We start from the raw sequence: 21,033 nt of genomic DNA, 5'->3' as shown, positions 1-21,033 counted from the left end.
GACATGAAAAGCCTTTAGAAGAGTACACGGCACATAGCTTATTCATTTGAAAAATAACATATGTATTTATATTGGACTCATTTTTTAGTTAACACGTAATGTCCACTGCACTGTAAAGCTTGGAGACTAAGAATAAAGTCCTAGAGGGCAGGGGCTGTGTCTATATCATTGATCTGCGTCTTCAACACTAAGCATGGTGCCTGGCAAGTAGTGGATGCCTAAGTGAATGAAATTAGACAGATTTGGGTTCCAATCATAGCTTTGCATTTATAAGCAGCTGCCTAAGTTACCTGACCTCTCAGCTATAAAGTGAGGGTAACTTCATAGGTTTGTTGTGAGGATAAATTATGCATGTAAAGTACTTTAGTACCTGTCACATACTACATCAGAGATGTTTGCTATTAGCAGGAATTCAAATGCTGGTAGACTATGGAATTGAGAGTTTGAGATGTTAAGCTGTCCATGTCAGCCTATTCAACTGTCTGTCAAAGCTATAGGGAAGCCCTGAGACCTGCCCAGGAAAGCAGTCTGTATTATATTGATTTCCTGACTTCCTCTTCTTCCTCCTGCTAACTAACCCCCCCCAAATAAGTTTCTAAGTCTTTTGATTGCTGTAGTGTGGAAGACACTGTTGGATGGCTACCCAACAGTTATTCCTTTCTTTCTTGCTCTCAGGGCCCCAGTTTGTTTGGAATGAGTGAATAGATTAGATTTTTGTTCCCAATCCTTCCTTACCTCTGTAATAGAATTATACATGTTCACCTTTTGGTATGTGACTTTGTAGCACTTTCCACTGGAGTCGGCAGAGTATATATCTTTGCCTAGTTTATCTTGGAATTGGCCAGGCAATTTGCTTGGCAAATGGAGTGTTACTGTACATGACATGAGACTCTAATGTGTTTGTGTGATTTTATCTGGCTTCTTGTGCACCTAACATTTGCCATGAGACTATGCCAGGGGTGTCAGTAGTGCCAGAATAAGAATATGCATTGGGCAGACATGAAAACACACACAGTCCTGTATCCAAGCCCAGTGGATCCCAGCCAAACCCAGGAGAATCACAGTATGCCTGTAAGTGAGGAACAAATGCTTGTTCTTGTAAAGCACTAAGATTTTGGAGGTTGCTTATTATGAAACATTAACACGGTGAAAGCTGGCTAATATAGACACTATTCTGCCCACCTTCAGAAGATGAATCATAATTAATATAAGCTAATTCTGCTGTTCTTTTCCATACAAGAGAATTTTCCAAATTCACTTGGAGCTAAAGGTGGCCAAATGACCCAACTTGGCCGGTGAAATAGATGGTGCTATCTACTGGGGACTTCTGGGAAAACTTTTGCCTTCATGGTAAAAGACATTGTAGGGGCTAAAAGTGGTCTTTCCCTCTTCTTTCTTGTTTGAAATTTCAGTGGGCATTTTGAGACTATAATTTGAAAACATGAAGATGAAAAACTAACAGTTATGGATGATGGAACAAACATAGAAAGTCTAGGCTCCTGATGACATGGCTTAGTGGTTGACCAACATCAACAACCACCTATCTTAACACTTATTTAGTCAGATTTTTTGGTTCTTGCTTTCTAAGCCATTCCTAACCTACTATAGCTGAAATATGTCAGTTTCATCAACTTAGTCACTATTTCTCTGAGGTGAGTGATGAAAAAGAAAAGGGAGGTGTGTAATCACAAGTCTCCTCACACAAACCTTAGGAAACCTTGTTAGGTTATTAGAGCCTGATGTGTGTGTGTGTGTGTGTGTGTGTGTGTGTGTGTGTGTGTGTGTATAGTCTTTGTTTTTCCTGTTGCCTTTTTGTCAAATGTTTGTAATAATAATGAACAGTTGGCTTATGGCTACTTTTAACCAAAAACATGGTGGGCACTGATTTGGATACAGAAAAGTACATCCTCGCCAACACTGGAGACCACTATGTCAAATGGTGATTTCTGGAAAGGAAGCTGTGTCAATTGTAAAGTCACAGTAACAGCATCTCTTAGAGGGTTGCCAGGGAGTGAGTTGCCAAAGGTATTCAAGAAATGTGTGATATGTGCAATGCCATCATCTTCTGTTTGCACTGGGTGTATCCTCAGGGTGAATTTGGAGTATGTGTGGATCGCTACCAAATGAAGAGCAAAAATTGCCAACAGGGTGCTATCTACAAGACTTTTCCTTGGCTAGGATGAGTGAAGAGTCAAGTACATGAACTAAGAAACTTGATGTCTACACAGATTATTCTTGGAAAATTTCTCTATAATGTTGGAGACTGTTCATTTTGTAAGAGCAAAATGTGGGATAAAGGCAAATTGTCCTTGTTAAAACAGGTTATTCAAGCTCTTCTCAAAGCCAGCCTCAGAGACATAAAGCAGACTCCTTTACTTTGAGAAAAACCTGTTTTTGATGCTGCGCTCCTGTAAAATCCCTCAGTGGAAGCCAGCAGCTTTGGGTGAGAGTGCAGCCTCCAAGCCAGCCAACAGCATAAAGTTGACCTGTCCAACCAGCACGTTTCCTTTAAAGTGGCCAGCATACTTTACCAGAGAGAATGTCAACAGGAACATAAAGACAAAATGAGCACAAGAATACACAAAAAATCCTTGATATCTTTGCTTCTTTGGTAGAAAATAACACTTGCTCTGATTTATGTAAGAACCTCTTTACTGTGCTTGCAAGAGCCCAACAATAAGAGGACCTGGAATGTGTTCAAGGAGTACTGGACACAAGGGTAGCCAGTAATGGTGTCTGGATGCATTATAAATTGAACACTGAATTTTGAAAACCTGGATCCTTCATCAGAGTTTGGTGACAGTAAGTTGATCTATTAATTGTAGGACTATCTCAGTCTATTTGGGTTGCTATAACAAAATACCATACACTGGATACCTTAAAAAGCAAGCATTTAATTCTCACAGTTCTGGAGACCGAGAAGTCCAAGATCAAGATGCCGAAAGATTTGGTGTCTGGTGAGGGCCACTTCTTGGTTCATAGACAACTGTATTCTTGCTGTGTCCTCACAGGACAGAGGCAAGGGTACTTTTGGGGTATCTTTTATAAGGCCACTAATGAATTAATAAGGGCAGAGTCTAATCAACTCCCGAAGACCCCACCTCAAAATATCATCACATAGGGAAATTAGATTCAAAAGATGAATTTTGGAGGGACATATTCAGTCTACAGCAAGGACAAATGAAATCATCACTGAAGTCACAATAGGATACTTTAGAAATGGATCTGAAGGAGTTACACATTTCTTGAAAAATGGAAAGGAATTAGCAATGATGAAACTTAAGGACTGCCTACAGAAAGAAATTTTAGAGATATGCTTTCCAGGTTTGATGATCTGATGGCCAACATTCCATTGCTTGAATACATATGGTGAGACGGTGAACTGTATTTTGTCTCCAGGCTACCGAAATACTTTGGCCAGATTGAGATCCCAAGATGTGTAATACTTGTAGACTATTTACTCTGGAAGTTCAAAAATGTGAGTAACATCTTTGCTGAGACCTATCTGGTGCAGCTGATGTCATGGTCTATGTGGGAATTTCAAAAGGACAGTGTGACTGAGAAGTCCTTAAAACTGTCCAAAATGGAAATTTTCATGAACTCACAATAAAGCAATTTATTGAAGGAAAAGAGAAGGCTAGAGCATTCTGGTGTGTGTGTGTGTGTGTGTGTGTGTGTGTGTGTGTGTATAAAATCAGATATGTATATTTGAGAAGACACAGAGAAGATATGAATGTTTCTTCAAAAGTTATCAAAAACCAAGCTCAGGAAAACCCAGCAACCATAAACTTACCAGATCTGGTGTTTAGACCCATCATTATGAAAGCATCTTCATCGAAAATGTAAAGTTGAAGGCTGGGCAATTGAAAGTTGCTGGAGGGGCACCTGGGTCGCTCAGTCAGTTAAGCATCTGTTTTTGGTTCAGGTCATGATCCCCGGGTCCTGGGATTGAGCCCTGCATTGGGCTCCCTGCTCAGCGGGGAGCCTGCTTCTCCTTCTCCCTCAGCTGTTCCCCCTGCTTGAGCTCTCTTTTGCTGTCTCTTAAATAAATAAATAAATAAATAAATAAATAAATAAATAAATAAAATCAATCTTAAAAAAAAAAGTTACCAGAGATGTGGTAAATATTCCTGTAGGAATACCATATTAGGTTCATAACTTATTTAACTGATCAAATGGCTGATGATTTTCTTTCTTCAGAGCACGTAAAACAATGTTCTTGGCTTACTCAGGAATTCTGTCATCTGTCACAGACTTATACCAATCATGAAGATAAACTACAGGCAAAGAATGTTATCTGCCATGCAGCAGAAGATGCAGTAGCTATACTAAAAGCCAGCAAGTCCAATTTCAGCAAACCCTAAAGGTCCCAGAGATGCTGTAACCGTGCACAATGGAAGTGATTTATTGGTAGCTGTTAAAACTCTTTAGGCAGGATTCCTGTGGATTTTAAGAATCAAGCTACCTCATTTTTAAAGTCATACCTGACTTTCGAGGGTACTGTAATAATACGCACTTCTAGTGTTTACAGACACTAAATGTGTATGCCTCATAAATATTTACAGAACGTGCACCCTTAAACTGTGACGTCTCACCCAGTGCAGAGCTTTTGCCAACCTGCAAAAACAAAACCTCTTACCAGTTTTGGAGCAATTCCTGCAGTTATTCTATAGCTACTTATTTTGATAGTTTAGACAAAATGCATTTATAACTATTAGGAATCACTTTGCAGTTTATTTAGGTTGAATCTTGTTTCATGTTTGTCTAAGTACTCCTTCCTCTGCCCTTTAAGATTTAGAAGAGCAATGGAGGAAATCAACAGCTAATGATGGAGTTTTTATATATTGCATAGGATTGACATTATATAGTAGAAATCAACTACTGTAAAATTCTGGGGGTTAATCTTTTTTAAATTAAGTTTTTTACTTAAATGAAGCTTTGCTGATTTTAAGTATTAAGCATTTTGCACTATTATAATTTTTTAACAAGCTTGCAAAATACCTTTGCAAAATAAAAGTAATGTAACATCAAACCATGTAAGGCAAAAACTAATAGATTTGAAAGAGAAATAGATGAATTCATTATCATGATTTGACATTTCAACACCCCATCTGTCAGAATGGACAGAGCCAGCAGGCAAAAATTAGTAAGGACATAGTTGAATTCAACGACATCATCAATCAACTGGATACAATCATCATCTACAGGCCACTTTATTCAACAATAGCAAAATACATATTCTTTTTAAGCTTACATGGAACATTCACCAAGGTAGACTATATCCTGGACATAAAACACCTTAACAAATTTAAAAGAATAGAAATTAAGCAATATATTTTCTTAGGCCACAATGGAGTTAACTAGAAACCAGTAACAGAAAGATAATAGGAAAATGCTCAAACATGTGGAAATTAAACAACAGACTTTTATTTTTTTGTTTTTTTAAAGATTTTATTTTTGTGAGAAAGTGTGTGAATGCACACAAGTAAGCATGAGCTTGGGCAGGGTGGGGCGGGGGGAGGCGCGGAGGGAGGAAGAGGGAGAAACAGACTCCCCACTGAACAGGGACCCTGATTCTGGACTCCATTCCAGGACCCTGGGATCATGACCTGAGCCAAAGAAAGATGCTTAACTGACTAAGCCACCCAGGTGCCCTAAACAACACACTTTTAAATAACACATTGGTCAAAGAAGGTATCTTAAGAGAAATTTAAAAAATGCCTTCAGGGAGCCTGGGTTGCTCTACATTGGGCTCCCTACTCAGTGAGGAGCCTGCTTCTCCCTCTACTGCTCCCCTTGCTTGTGTTCTCTCTCTCTGTGAAATAAATAAAATCTTAAAAAAAAAAAACACAAAAACAACCAACCTTCAATGACATGAAAATGAAAACACAACTTATCAAAATATATGGGATGCAATGAAAGCAAAACTTAGAGGGGAATTTATAGCATTGAATACATATATTAGAAAAGAAGAAATTTCTACAACCAATAATCTAAATATCCTCCTTAGGAAACTAGAAAAAAAGAGCAAATTAAATCCAAAGTAAGCAGAAGAAAAGAAATAGTAAGAATTAGGGCAGGAATCAATGAAATGGAAAGCAGGCAATCAATAGAGAAAATTAATGAAACCAAAAGCTGTTTCTTTGAATAATGAAATTAATAAGCATCCAGTCAGGCTAATAAAAACAGGACACAAATTATTAATATCAAAAATGAAAGAGAGGACATAATTATAGATTCCATGGACATTAGAAGGATAATGAAGGAATAGTATGGACAACTCTATGGTCCACGGATGTGATAACTTAGATTAAGTGGATCAATTCCTTGAAAGACACCATCTGCTAAAATTCACACAAAAAGAAATAGGGGAAACAAATAGACCTATATCTATTAAAGAAATTGAATCAATAATTAATAGACTTCCAAAACAGAAAGTATCAGGTACATTGGTGAATTCTATCAAACATTTAAGAAGAAATTATACCAATTCTCTACAGTTGTTTTTTTTTTTTTTTTTCAGAGGAGAGGAGCAGAGGCATACTTCCTAACTCATTCTATAAGGCCAGCGTTAACCTAATACCAAAATACACTGCAAGAAAATAAAACCACAGATGAATGGATATCTCTTATGAACATAGATATAAAAATCAACAAAATATTAGCAAATCAAATCCAATGATGTATAAAAAGAATTATATACCACCACCAAGTGGATTTATCTCAGGTATTCAAGGCTGGTGCAACATTTGAAAATCAATTAATGTAATTCATCACATCAGTAAGCTAAAAGAGAACAATCTAATGATTGTATTAATAGATGCGGAAAAAGTATTTGACAAAATCTAACACTAATTCATTAAAAAACATTATAAAAACTCATTATAAAAACAATATAGGGACATCTTCCCCAACTTGATAAAGAATAAAAACAACAACAACAACAAACAAAAACAAAAACAAACCCCCCCCCAACTAGCATCATACTTAATAGTGAGAAACTTGAAACTTTCCCACTAAGATCAGGTACAAGGCAAGGATGTCTCCTTTAACCACTCCTTTTCAACACTGCACTGGAAGTTCTAAAAACTGCAACAAGACAAGAAAAGGAAATAAAAGATGTACAATAAGGAAGGAAGATATAAAACTTTGTTCAAAGATGACATGATTGTCTATGTAGAAGATATGAAAGAATCAACAAAAAACTCCTGGAACTAGGGGCGCCTGGGTGGCACAGCGGTTAAGCGTCTGCCTTCGGCTCAGGGCGTGATCCCGGCGTTATGGGATCGAGGCCCCACATCAGGCTCCTCCAATATGAGCCTGCTTCTTCCTCTCCCACTCCCCCTGCTTGTGTTCCCTCTCTCTCTGGCTGTCTCTATCTCTGTCGAATAANAAAAAAAAAAAAAAATCTTTAAAAAAAAAAAAAAAAAAAAAAACAAAAAAACTCCTGGAACTAGTAAGCAATTACAGCAAGGTTGGAAGATACAAGGTTAATATACAAAAGTCAATCATTTTCCTATACACCAGCAACGAACAAGTAGAATTTGAAATTAAATTTAGTATATACCATTTAGTATTCAAAAAATGAAATACTTAGGTATAAATGTGACAAAATATGCACAAGACTTATATGAAGAAAACTACAAAATTCTGATGAACAAAATCAACTAAATAGTCTATGTTCATGGATAGGAAGACTCAATATTGCTGTGTTGTCCATTCTTCTCAATTTGATCTGTAGATTCAATGCCATCCCAATGAAAATTCCAGCTAGTTATTTTGTGATTATCAACACACTTATTCTAAAATGTATATGAGGAGGCAAAGACCCAGAATAGCCTACACAAAATTGAAGGAGAACAAAGTTGAAGGACTGACAGTACCCAACTTCTAGACTTACTATTAAAGCTACATTAATTAAGACTATGTGGTATTGATTAAAGAACAGACAAATAGAACAGTGGAACAGAATAGAGAGCCAAGAAATAGAAAAATAATGTCAACTGATCCTTGACAAAGGAGATAGATAGTCTTCAATAAGTGGTGCTGGAACAACTGAATTTCCATAAGCAAATATATATATATAATAATACTAAAGAATCTAGACACAGATCTTATGCCCTCCACAAAATGAACTCAAAATGGATCACAGACTTAAGTGTAAAATGCAAAACTATAAGATTCCTGGAAAATCACATAGGAGAAAACCTAGATAACCTTGGGTATAGCAATGACTATTTAGATACAATATTGAAGGCACAATCTATGAAAAAAGAATTGATAAATTGGATTTATTAAAATTAAAAACTCATGCTCTGGGAAAGACCACGTCAAGAGAATGAGAAAGCAACAGGTTAGGAGAAAAATATTTGCAAAAGACACTTCTGATAAAGGATTGTTATCCAAAATATAAAAGAACTCTTAAAAATCAAACATAAGAGAACAACCTGATAAAAAAAAGCCAAAGACTCAGACACCCCATCAAAGAAGATATTCACATTACAGATAAGCACATGAAAAGATGTTTCACATCATAAGTCATCAGGGAAATTCAAATTAAAACTATGAGAGACCTCTGTACTCCTATTAGAGTGGTCGAAATCTGGGATACTGATAGCACCAAATGTTGGTGAAGATGTAGGAATGATGGGAACTCTCATTCATGAGTAGTGGAAATGCAAAATTGTACAGCCATTTTGGAAGTCAGTTTGGTGGTTTCTTACAAAACTAAACATACTCTTACCATATGATCCAGCAATAGTACTCCTTGGTATTTACTCCTTGGAGGTGAAAACTTATGTCTATCCAAAAACCTGCACACAAATGTTTATAACAACTTTATACATTAATTGCCAAAGTTGGAGGCAACCAAGATATCTTCAGTAGGTGAACACATAAATTATGGTACTCCTAGATAATGGCATAGTATTCAGCACTAAAAAGAAATGAACTATCAAACCATGAGAAGGCATGGAGAAACCTTAGATACGTATTACTAAGTGAAAGGAGACAATCTGAAAAGGCTACATACTGTATGATTCTAACTGTCAGATATTCTGGAAAAGGCAAAACTATAGAGACAGTAAAAAGATCAGTGGTTATTTGGTGCCGGGGGGGGGTATAAAAAATGTCATCTTAGATACTCACATATTCAATTAACCCACTTGCTGCTGCCATCTCCCAGTATTCAGTTTATGCCATATGGCAACAAGTGGGGCCTCAACGCATCCTTACACAATTTTTTCAACTGGTCTGGTTTAAGAATTTGTAATATCTTCATGTTATAAGAAGTTGAATGAAAGACACAGCAACTATTACAATAGTTAGCATTACATTGGCAGTATTGTGTGCTTACGTATTACATAGAACTTATTTAGTGAAAAGGAGTCTGGTTTTGTAATCAAATATCTGAATTAGAATTTGAGTTGTATCATTTATTCATCATATGACTTTGAATAAGTCATTTAACAACTTCTAGGCTATAACAACCATTCTTCTGACTATAGTTACAGAGACCAATGAGGTATTCAATGAGCATTGTATTTGGTAAACTACGGAGGAGTTTGGATAGATAAATTTGTATTAATAAGACATATGCTCAGAACAAATGTGTGCAGTGACAGAGCGAGGCAGCAACTTGTGTGTGGTTGTTCTGGGGCAGGAAATCTGGTTAGAGTCTTCTCTTACTATTTCACATGATATATATGTCTATATGTGATGATGATGGGCCGGATCTGAAACTGTAAGCTGTAGTTTCAGATCCCACTGGCCTATAACAAATTGACCATATGCAGCACTGTTGCACCTTAAGGACAGGGACTGCACCTTACCTTTTCACAAAGTATAAACTTTAAAGCCTTGTTGAGTGAAATGAATTTGGGGGCACCAGAAATTTTCAGGCACTCCTTGTCTGATTGTGGGCCTTTTCAGGGAAATAATGCTTCCCTGGGTTTCTTGTGCTCCAGTAGAAAGCCCTAGCTTCCCAACACTCTTCACATACCATAAGAATTAGATCTCTATCTACTTGTCTGGTTAATTGCTCTGATCTTAAATGATAATAAAATTTCTTTTATATTCCTGAGAGAGCCAAATGATTATAAAACAGACTAGGTCCCTAGGTTAAGCCACAGTCAACCAATGGCAGTGCTATCTCCATATGAACATATGGTATGAAGCCCAGACCTTGGCACCACCTCTAGGTCATAAAATCAAAGACATATGGGGCTATACCGCCCTGGGAGATATTTTACTCACATAAGGAACAGGGGCCCAGACTCATTATATTTCTAAGAGGACTATTTCAGGAGGGCAGGGGACTGCTGCCGTCTTCACTTTTCATCATCACTGACCTATAGAGTGTCCAGATATTTATGTAGGACATTTGACCTCGCTCTTATTTTGATACCCTTGGGGGGTGGAGGGGGAAAGGCTAGTATATTCATTAGTCACTTTCATTGTAAGGTAACTAACATGAACTCTGATCCACAATACCTTATGTGCATACTCAGGATAAAATAATAGAGATAAATATTTAAAACTCAATGGTTTTGGCATAATTATAAAATAATACTGAATTTCTAGCAAAGAGGACTAATGACCAAGATGTGGTCTGAACTGTAAATGCTTCACCCAGCCCTTTTTTTTTTTTTAAATCCACACTTGGTGTAGGAAAAAACAAAACAAAACAACGTTGAGTATGGGGCAGGGCACAGGCAGAGCATGTAGTGAGGCAGAAGTGAAAGGGTAGGAGATTATAGGGCAGCTGGGACCTGGGAAGGGCCAGAATCTCCACTCCCAGAGGGCATATAGCAACAAGTTAAAGAGGACAGAGGAGCCAGGGGTCACAGACTTGAAGGTGAGGGTTCTTTGGTAACTTATCTGCTGCTCTTCCAGGAGTTATACGCCTGGGTGGGGGCAGAGGTGCTCCAGAGGCCTGAAGGAAATGTGGGTGGGTGTCCCTTCAGGTCTAGGGAGGCTCTTCCCCCAGCAGCAACAAGTCCTTTAGAGAACCATCTTCTCAGGAAGAGACAGGCAACATCAGAAGGATGCCCAGGATTTGCAGCTGAGTCTATGGCAAGGTTGAGAAGAGAGATGAAGGAGATCAAAGGACTTCGAGAGGGTGGGGATGGGACAGAGGTAGCGATTAATTGACCACAGCACAGCCAGCAGGGAGAGGCAGAGCACCGACCCCCCTCGTGGGAGAGAGGATGCTCCAGAGGGGGTGCTGCATTAGGCTGTGGAGACTGCAGTGGATAAAGGAGTCCATTTGGCTCTAGGAGCTCCAAATGTATCTCAAACCTCCATTCTGCTACTTATTAGCACTGTGACCCTGGGCAAGTCACCTAACCTGCCTGGGCCTCAGTTCTACCTGCAAAATAGGGAAAACAAGACTGCATTTTAATGTGTAACTGCATCCTAAGGTGAGGATTGGCACATGGTGAACCTTTAAATAAATGATAGGTATTATTCTCATTGTTCAGTCATTATTATACCTGTGGGGCCCTTATGAAGGTAGGAATTATCTCTGCAATGAGTTGTTTCATGTCCGACTCTCCCTCCACCCCACACCCCCAAACATGCAAACACATCCGGACTTAGGCACCCAGACAGTAGGAGCAGGGGCAGTGTCATTGTAGCATGGGCACAGGTAGTTGTCAAATCCCTCTTCTTTAATTGTATAAGGAATTCTGCACACTGTAGTAGGCTTCCCTAGTCTATTAACATATTGAATAATGAATTATTGCTATGAAAATATTACCATCTTTTTAAAAAAGTATCTCTGCTTTACTCAAGTGGAAATTGTCCTTCAAGAAAGGGCAAGATTGGGGGTCCTGGGTGGCTCAGTCAGTTAAGCGTCTCCCTTTGGCTTAGGTCATGATCCCGGGTTCTTGGGATTGAGCCCCACGTCGGGCTCCCTTCTCAGTGGGGAGTCTGCTTCTCCCTCTCCACCCTGTGTGCTTTCCCTCACTATCTCTGTCTCTCTCTCTCTCAAATAAATAAAATCTTAAAAAAAAAAAAGGTGCAAAATTGGCTCAGGGTCGCAGCTAGTGAGGCATGGACTCCAGCCAAGGGCCTCTTTCTCCAGAGTCTATTCTCCCAAACATTACATGACATGGCTATAGAAATAGATTTAAAGTAACGTTTTTTCCTCACTACAATAATTCTATTTAGAACAGATACAATGCTTCATGCATGAATCATACAAGGAGCTCTAATCTTAGACAAAATCAGAATCTATTGAGTAAACACCTTTTAAAATTATTATTACCATCTTGATTGCAAAAGATATTACATAGTACTCTTGCAGTGAAGAGCTATCAGAGGTGGAAGTCACTTCAGAGATGATGGTCTCCTTCTACTTTACTGATGAGGAAATGGATGCCATGGAAGTTTAAGTGATTTTTCCAAGCAGTTTAGCAGAGCCACTGTAACTGAGTCAGGCATTGAGCTATCCTCTCTTTGCCTTCCAAGAGTGGCCTGGGAGTAGAGTCCATAACATCCTGAATCAGAAATATGGACCCATAGTGACTGGCATTCAGATTGCTCTTGCCAGAGATCTTCCAAAATATGTAGAGATATTCAGGGTGACTTAATTTCCCATTCAAAAAGGACTTTGAAAGTACTAGGAGACAAAGGCAAACTATGGAATAGCAATTATCCTTGGCTCAAGATACTCCCAATTATTGGACATACCAATTAAAGGTATACTTTCTGGATAGTTTGGTCTCAATAGCCAGTCATACATCTCTCTGCTCTTTTATTTAAGGGACCTGAACATATTGGTATATTTTGTAGTGTTCAAAGTTTTCTTTAGGTTGTCTTATATAGTCAATAGGATATTTTCTAACAAGGTTATGAATTGGGGGGATGAGAGGAGTGTTACACATTGGATACAACAGAGGGTAGAGTGGAATTAATTTGGGTACATTCAGTCAGCAAGAATTCCAAAAACCTGCCAAATTATGGGGGAGACAGGAAAGAAAGGCAGAACAGATTGTGTCACACAGAACAATTTGAGCAGGAGTGCTTAGTGCCCTGAATGCAGGAGACATGGGAATGGTAAAGATCTTAGAACTCAGCTTGGAGGATGCAAATTGGTTCAAATGCAATAGAAGAGGAGAGCAAGATAGATGCAAAGGAGGACAAAGGAGCAGAGAGTAAGGGGATAAGCAGAGTGGTGTTATCAAAGCTAAGGCTAGATAAATTGCTGAAGAGGAAATGGTAGCTGCGAAAGTTGAGGATAGTAATAGTTTAGGAGGAAAGAAGGAAGTCATCAGGAGGCATATCAGTGGGGAATCTGAGCAGTTCTGATGGCAAATTAAAGATAGCTAGACAGGTTGCAAGCACCTGGAACTGCAGCAATAGAGATAGCAGAAGTAGAATTTTTATATAATTTTTTGAATTTTTTTATATTTTTATTTTGAAAACTTCCCACCTATAGAAAATTTGCAAGAAGAGAACGTTAAATATCCATATGCCCCTTACCTAGATTTACCAGTGGTTAATATTTTGCTAGATTTGCTCCTATCTCATACGCATCTTTATTTAATGAAACATTTATATTACCTGTGAATTTTAAATAGTTTGTGTCACACTTAACACTTAAATATTTCGTCATTTATTTTCCAAGAGCAAGGGTATGATGATGTAACTACAATTTACTTACCACCTTCAGGAAATTTAACACTGATATAATTCTATATCTAAAATTTGTATGCAAATTTCCCCAGTGTCCCAAAAATGTCCCCCAAATTAATAGCTTTTTTCTCCCCTCCAATCCAGTATCTAACCACGGATCACATACTGCATTTAGTTGTTACATCTCTTGTGGTCTCCTTTAATCTATAATAGTTCCCCAGCTTTATTTTCTTCCAAGACTGCCATTTTTGAGTCCAGATCAGCTATTTTATAGGATGTCCCTCAATTTGGTCTTGTCTGTTTTCTCATGGTTGAATTTAGGTTAAACATTTTTTGTAGTTGTATCATATAAATGGTACCATAGACAATAAGCTTTACAGTAAGTCACAGTGCACCAAAGTCCTACAATCCTGTTGTTGATTCTACTTGTCATCTTGAATATATGTTTTGTGAAGAACAGATGGGATGTGCTGAAAGCTGATCTAGACCTTCATGACATACATTGGATTCATCTCAAAATTCTACTTCCCTCTGTGCTACATGTAGCTCAGGAATCAGAGGGCTGGCTTCTGTTACTGATAATCAAATCTTTTTCATTCTAGAGTTTGTACTTTCTTTTGTCTTAAAGGAACTGATTTATAAAACAGATACAATATGTTTGGCAATATAAACAAGAATTAACCTCAAGATAGGTTTGAGTCTTGCTGTAATTCATCTTCAAGTGAATGTGAAATCCTTTCACTATTCAAGGCAACACATTTAGTCAGGGTGGCTTAATCTGCCAACTGGTTTGCTTAACATTTATGCAAAAATTTGTATTTTTGTGAGGAGCTTAATCATACGTGATTGTATTTAATGTTCAGGATGATCCTGTGAGGTTGTGAGATGACTGGGGCCTCAGGGAGGAGATTTGGTTGGTCCTAACGTCCAGTGAGACTCACATCTTTGCTTGTTGGGGCTGGTTTGCACCCACACATACACTACCTTCCCCTCTGCCCGAGAAAGGTTTTTGTATCAGAATTGGTTACTGGAAAAATCAGGTTACCGGAGAAATCAGGTTAATTAGGATCTTTGAATCCACAATTTTTATAGAAAAATGGCCAGTTCTAAAATAAAAACCTCACTTTAATATGTTGTTTTAATTGCATGTTACCTAATTATGACATCTTCTTGCTCATTGAGTTTTCAAACTTTCTTCTGGAACTTACTTTGCTAGATCTAGGTTGACAAGTTGGATATGATACCTGTTGGGATATGTGAATATTTGCATCCCCTTATATTCAGGTCTGTGTCCAAAAAATTAAGATTGCTTGCAGAAATACATGTGATTTAACAAAAAATAATAAGAAAAAAAGTAAGTAAACACAATTGGGGTCAAAGAAAAAGAATGCCAACAATGAGATTCATACGCAACACAAAGTGTCAGCTGTGAGATTTTGTTTTGAAGGTTGAAGATACCTGAGTGGAAGCATGTTCCTATGCCAAGGGGAAAGGTGAAAGTGAAAATTAAAGATAGAAGAGTTGGGGGTGATGATTGCTGGAGCAAGGTCCCAAGCAGCCTGGAAAGAATGGGCTCAAAACCAAGAGGGCAGGAATAAGAATTAGTCACTCATCAACTCAAAGGATGTGCTTGTGGATGACGCACAAGGATGAAGCAGCAATGGTTTCTGTCAGTGTTTCATGGAAAGTAAGCCAACCTCCTCTCCTGGTGCTGAGAAATGTAGGGAGTGAACAGCAGCCACAAATATCCAGTAAGCACTGTATTCTAAGATTGGAAAACCCACTCTGTATTCAATTTTCTTTAGCTACCCCTCTGATAACTAAAACTCATGGACTGTGTTGCCTATGTTGCACAATATGTAAGTCCTCATTGGTTTCTGGGAGTACTTGGGGCTTGGGAAATAGATTTGATTAGATAGGGCAAAAGCTGTAAACCTCCCTTCCCATCATCTTTACCCTGTGGTCTCCTTCATTCAACAAATATAAGTGCCTCTTGTGTGTCATACGGCCTGCTCCCTCATTCCGGTTTTTGCTTTTGCTCATAGTTTCTGAGGAAATTATTGATGAGGAGTTTAATTCTAATCTCTTCTCTTGGGTAAAGTTTGCAGAGATTCAGGTCAAGCGCATCTCAAGTCTAAGTAGGTGCAGGATCTTCTTTCCTATTCAGAAATAAAATCTTTTAAGCTGCTTGTTTGCTCTTGTCTCCAGCACCAAAGGAGGCTGTAATTAAGCAGCAAAGCCACACATATTTTTTTGAGTAGGGCTAATAGACTTCTGGGTATGTTGGGGAATCACAACTTGAGAGGCCAAAAACAAAACAAACAAAACACCTTAGAGGACCATCTAACAAAACACAGTCCTCTTATTTTAGAGGTAAAAAATTATATCCTCAAATAAACTTAATACAAACACACACCTAGAAAGAGGCAGAGCTGGAACTAGTAGTCTTCTGACTCCTAGACCAATGGTCTTTCTGGCATAAGGTACTGCTCACCAAATAAAGCTCGACTAGTGGATTCAAATTTCACAACTGCAAACAGGCATTTCTGAGGGAACAAGGAGTTTAATTTTACCTTCCTATGTGAGCTAGAGTATAATATCAATATTTGCATTTAAAGTGATTGTTTTCAGGCACTTATATTCGTCCTTCCGTTAAAGTAGGCAACCACTGAGTAACAAGGATTATCAAAACTCTACACAACAATGGGAGGAACTGGTGCACTTTCATGTCTGATTATTTCATTTTGTGAACTAAGTGCTCTGATCTCCCAAGGAGTTTCCAAGTTAGAGGTATGTTATGCTTGAAGATAGAAAACTAAGATAGCTATACCTCTACATATTTATATACAGATACTACAAATTTAGTATTTGCAAGACTAAATTCTTGGCATTCTGGGGCAAGGGGTGGGAGTGGTACCGTAATATACCACTCTGGCATCTTAGTTTTGTGGTCACAGAGTATCAGAGCTGGAAGAGATCATTATTACTTTAATTCTGCAATTTAGAGGAAGGAACTGTGATTCAGAGAATAAGTGGTTTGTTCATAGTTTTTGAAAAGCAAAAGCAATTTGAACAGTTCAGTCATTGATTGCAACTCTCTGGTTGATTCTATTCTACTCACATTAACCCCTCTGTGGTATACTACTATCAAATCCCAGTTACTTCGATTTTTATTTCTCTCTAATCTCAATGATAAGTAATCTACCTGGGGTCCTAAATCCTTTCTAGGTCTTAGCTTTTACTATTTCATTTAGGATTGTGTGGTGTTACAGAATCTTGACTTTGTTATTGTAAGACAATTTTGCCATTTTCATGGCTTTCAAGAAACAGAGCTAACAGAAGAAAGCAGAATTGTCAGAAGTTGTATTCAGATAAAACAGCCTCATAGAAAAAACAATGCCATTTATAAGACTTAATTTTAACCAAGCAATTATTTTTAACTTAATAGGTTTCTGTTAAATGCTCATTATAGTCATAGTATAAAGACCCCAAATTATTTAAGACATGTTGTTACAATATTACAACATATTTTATAATTTCTGTACTGTTTGCTAGTCTATGATAAGGAAAACAAAACAAAGAAGAATATTGCTCCAGCACATTGAGTTTATTCTAATATGTAGGTGTTTAGTTAGCTTACTTTTCATTAAAAATTTGCATATAACCAAGTGCATAATCTCATTCAATATCTAAATTTTAAATACTTTCCCTTTATTTGGAACATAATAATACTAGTCAGATAATCAAAACCATGCATAAGGAGGGAGAGCTTCATTTTACATATGAGGGGGCTAAAGTTCAGCAGATTGAAGGCCTTCAGCCAGGTCACAGCCTCTTGTCTGTGGCTGGGACTGTCTAAATCTGGGCTCTCTATTCTGTTTATCATGATTCCTCCCCAGTTGCAGATGTCTTGTAATGTTAAGTAGCTATCTTAAGTGCCTGGGAGACCATATGCTATTCTATAAAGAGCACAGGATTTAGAATTTGGGGAAGGGTTTATGTCTTAACCCCACTTCTTGAGGCCAATGATCTAGATAAAACTTATTTGTGCTCTCTGGAGCCAGTTTCCTTATTTGTCAAATTGGGGTGACATATGGAGTTGTTATGGAGCAAGTGTGATGTGTGAGAAATGTGTGGCATGTAGTAAGTGGTTACCATGTGACTCATCCATCCCCCATGAAGCTGAGACTGTATACTTCCTGAAGTACAGGCTGCCCCAGTGAAAGCACCAAGTAGTGGGTTCATGCTGGACAGATAAATTAGATAAATGAGGGAGGAGATAAGGGGAATAATCTTTATTCACTTATTATGATGGAACTAGTTCTTTGTGGGGAAAAAACCCTGGAGGGCCAGCACTATAAATCTGCTGGACAGGTCCAGATTTTAATGACTAGAGTGGCCATTTTCCTTTTATTTGTATAGCTGTCTTTGGAAAAAGAAATAGTATATATATATTTTTAATGTGGAGGAGGAATAGTTAGAATAATTTTTTCCAAGAGTGTTGTCATGTTTTAGTGTTAGAGTGATCAACTTTTTAGAAAAAGTAATTAAATTCACACAAAGCAACTATTCAGATTGTATAATCATCATTATTTTAAAAAGATATGTTCCAAATTTATTTGGTTTGAAACTATGGAATCTTTCATATATAGCTGCAAAAAATAAGTATTTCTTAAACTTGGAAGTACCATGTCAGCATCGGAATATGACAAAATAATAATGAAATTTATTCATTTCTAAGTCAATATGCCCCAGTACCTAGGCTGAGAGCAGGGTGAGAATACTGGAGTCCTGGTCATCCCTACCCCAGCTTGCTTAGGGCAGAGGTTCCCTGAGGAGAGATAAACAAAGTTGAGGCTGTTGTCTCTCCCAGTTTGTAAAGCAGGGTGTCACCATGAGAGAAGGGGCCATTGTGTCTACCCCTAGTTCTGGAGCAGTGGCTGACAGATTTTGCCCAGGGGCAGTCCATAAGAATAGAGAGCTCTGACATAATTTGAAATAAAGTTCAAGTCTAAGGATGTCCCTGAAAACAATGGAGATTTGGGGGGTAAGCAATTAAGAGGAGGTTTGTAAGTAGCTCCATTAGTGCAATAAACTAAACCATAAACCAGCTAGTTTACCAGAAAGAAATAGGAAGACAGCTAAAAAGAATCCTCCTGGGATCAGAAAGAACTCTCAAAGACTGGCCTCAAAAACTAACCTTGCAAAGGGACCTAAATTTAATGGACCAGATTATGGAACAATGAATGCTCCCCATAGTATAAATAACGTAATTCTGTGACTGATTTGTAAGTCTTGTGATTCTTCAAAAAATTAAACACAGACTTACTAAGTAACTCAGTAATTCCTCTCTTAGGTATATACTCAGGAGAAATGAAAATAATAAAAAGGAATGATGTACTGATTCATAGTATGGCATGAATGCTAAGGGAGGGAAACTAGCCAAAAAAGACCACATATATGATAGGATTCCATTTATATGTAATGCCCATATAAAAAAATCTATAAAGACAGAAGTATTATGTTTGCCTAGGGTGTGGGGTGGGGCAGGTTGGGAAAAATGGGAAGTGATAGCTAACACACTGAGTTTTGGGGTGATGAAAATAATCTGAAATTGATTGTGGTGATAGTATACAACTCTGTGAATATTCTAAAAAACTACTAAATTGTACATTTTAAATGAGTGAATTGTATAGTGCGTGAGTTATATTTCAATCTTGCTATTATTTAAAAAAGTTGTATAGGCCTTACTCGGATACTGACTCAAACACTGAAAAGCTATTTACAGCAATTTTGTTAACATTTGTTGAGATGTGCTCTTATGATTTGTATACTATACTGTTTTGTTTTTAATTGAAGTATAGTTGACACACAATGTTACGTTAGTTTCAGGTGTACAACATGGTGATGCAACAGCTCTAGACAATACCCTATGCTCACCAGAGGCAATCATCTGCCACCATACAACACTATTACAGTATTATTGATTATACTCCCTATGTGGTAACTTTTATCCTCATGACTAATTCATGCCATAACTGAAAGCCTGTATTTCCCATTCCTCTTCACCAAAGAGGAATTTTGCCCATCCTCCCACCTCCTTCCCTCTGACAACCATTAGTTTATTCTCTGTATGGGTCTGTTTCTGTTTATTCATTTATGTCATTTTTTAGATAACACATGTAAGTGAAATCACATGGTATTTATCTTTGCTTGATTCATTTCACTTAGTATAATACCCTCTATCTCCATCCATGTCACAAATGCAAGATCTTGTTCTTTTGAATGGCTGAGTAATATTCCATTTTCCAGAGATGTGCATGAATGCACGCACACACCCTACATCTTCTTTATCCATTCATCTGCCAATGGATACTTAGGTTGCTCCCATTATCTTGGCTATTGTAAATAATGCTGCAATAAACATAGGGGTGCAGATATCTTTTCAAATTAGTGTTTTTGTTTTGTTTGGATAAATACCCAGTAGTGAAATTACTCGATCATTTGGCATTTCTACTTTAAATTTTTTTGAGAAAACTCCGTACTATTTTCCACAATGCCTGTACCAATTTACATTCCCAATGACAGTGCATAAGGGTTCTTTTCTCTCAACATCCTTGACAGTACTTATTGTCTTTTTGATTTTCGCTGTTGTGATGGGTAATAACTCATTGTGGTTTTGATTTGCAGTTCTCAGTTGATTAGTGAGTGATGTTGAGCATCTTTTCATGTGTCTGTCATCTGTAGTCTTCTTTGGAAAAAATATCTATTCCGGTCTCTGCCCTTTTAATTGGATTGTTTGTTATGGTGTTGAGTTGTGGAAGTTCTTTATATGTTCTGGATATTAAGCCCTTATCAAGAGATGTCATTTGCAAATATCTCTCCCACTCAGCAGGTTGCCTTTTTGTTGATGGTTTCCTTTGCTGTGCAAAAGCTTTTTGTTTTGGTGTAGTCCCAATAGTTCATTTTTGCTTTTGTTTTCCTAGCCTCAGGAGACCTATCTAGAAAAACGTTGCTATTGCTGTCAATTACTGCCTGTGTTTTCTTCTAGGAGTTTTATGGTTTCAAGTCTTACATTTATGTCTTTAATCCATTCTGATTTTTGTGTATGGTATAACTGGTTCAGTTTCATTCTTTTGTATGTAGCTGTTCAGTTTTCCCAGCACCGTTTATATTAAAGAGACTGTCTTTTTCCCATAGTATATTCGTACCTCCTTTGTTGTAGATAAGTTGGCCATATAAGCATGGGTTTATTTCTGGGCTCTCTGTTCCACTGATCTATATGTTTTATCTTTGTGCCAGTTCATATTGTTTTATTACAGATTTGTAGTATATCTTGAAATCTGGGAATGTGATGCCTCCATTTGTTCTTCTTTCTCAAAATTGCTTTGGCTA

At 37.6% G+C, this 21,033-nt stretch overlaps 2 pseudogenes; both read left to right on the top strand.

Moving 5' to 3' along the window:
- The first annotated feature begins 1,838 nt into the window (after nt 1-1,838).
- Nucleotides 1,839-3,195, top strand: LOC105237375 (annotated as a pseudogene).
- LOC117795052 lies at nt 2,692-11,151 on the top strand (annotated as a pseudogene).
- The last annotated feature ends 9,882 nt before the right edge of the window (nt 11,152-21,033 follow it).

Source organism: Ailuropoda melanoleuca, chromosome 2 (genome assembly GCF_002007445.2).
Source record: "Ailuropoda melanoleuca isolate Jingjing chromosome 2, ASM200744v2, whole genome shotgun sequence".
In the NCBI taxonomy this organism is placed as follows: Eukaryota; Metazoa; Chordata; class Mammalia; order Carnivora; family Ursidae; genus Ailuropoda; species Ailuropoda melanoleuca.
This window is presented reverse-complemented; position numbering and strand designations above follow the sequence as displayed.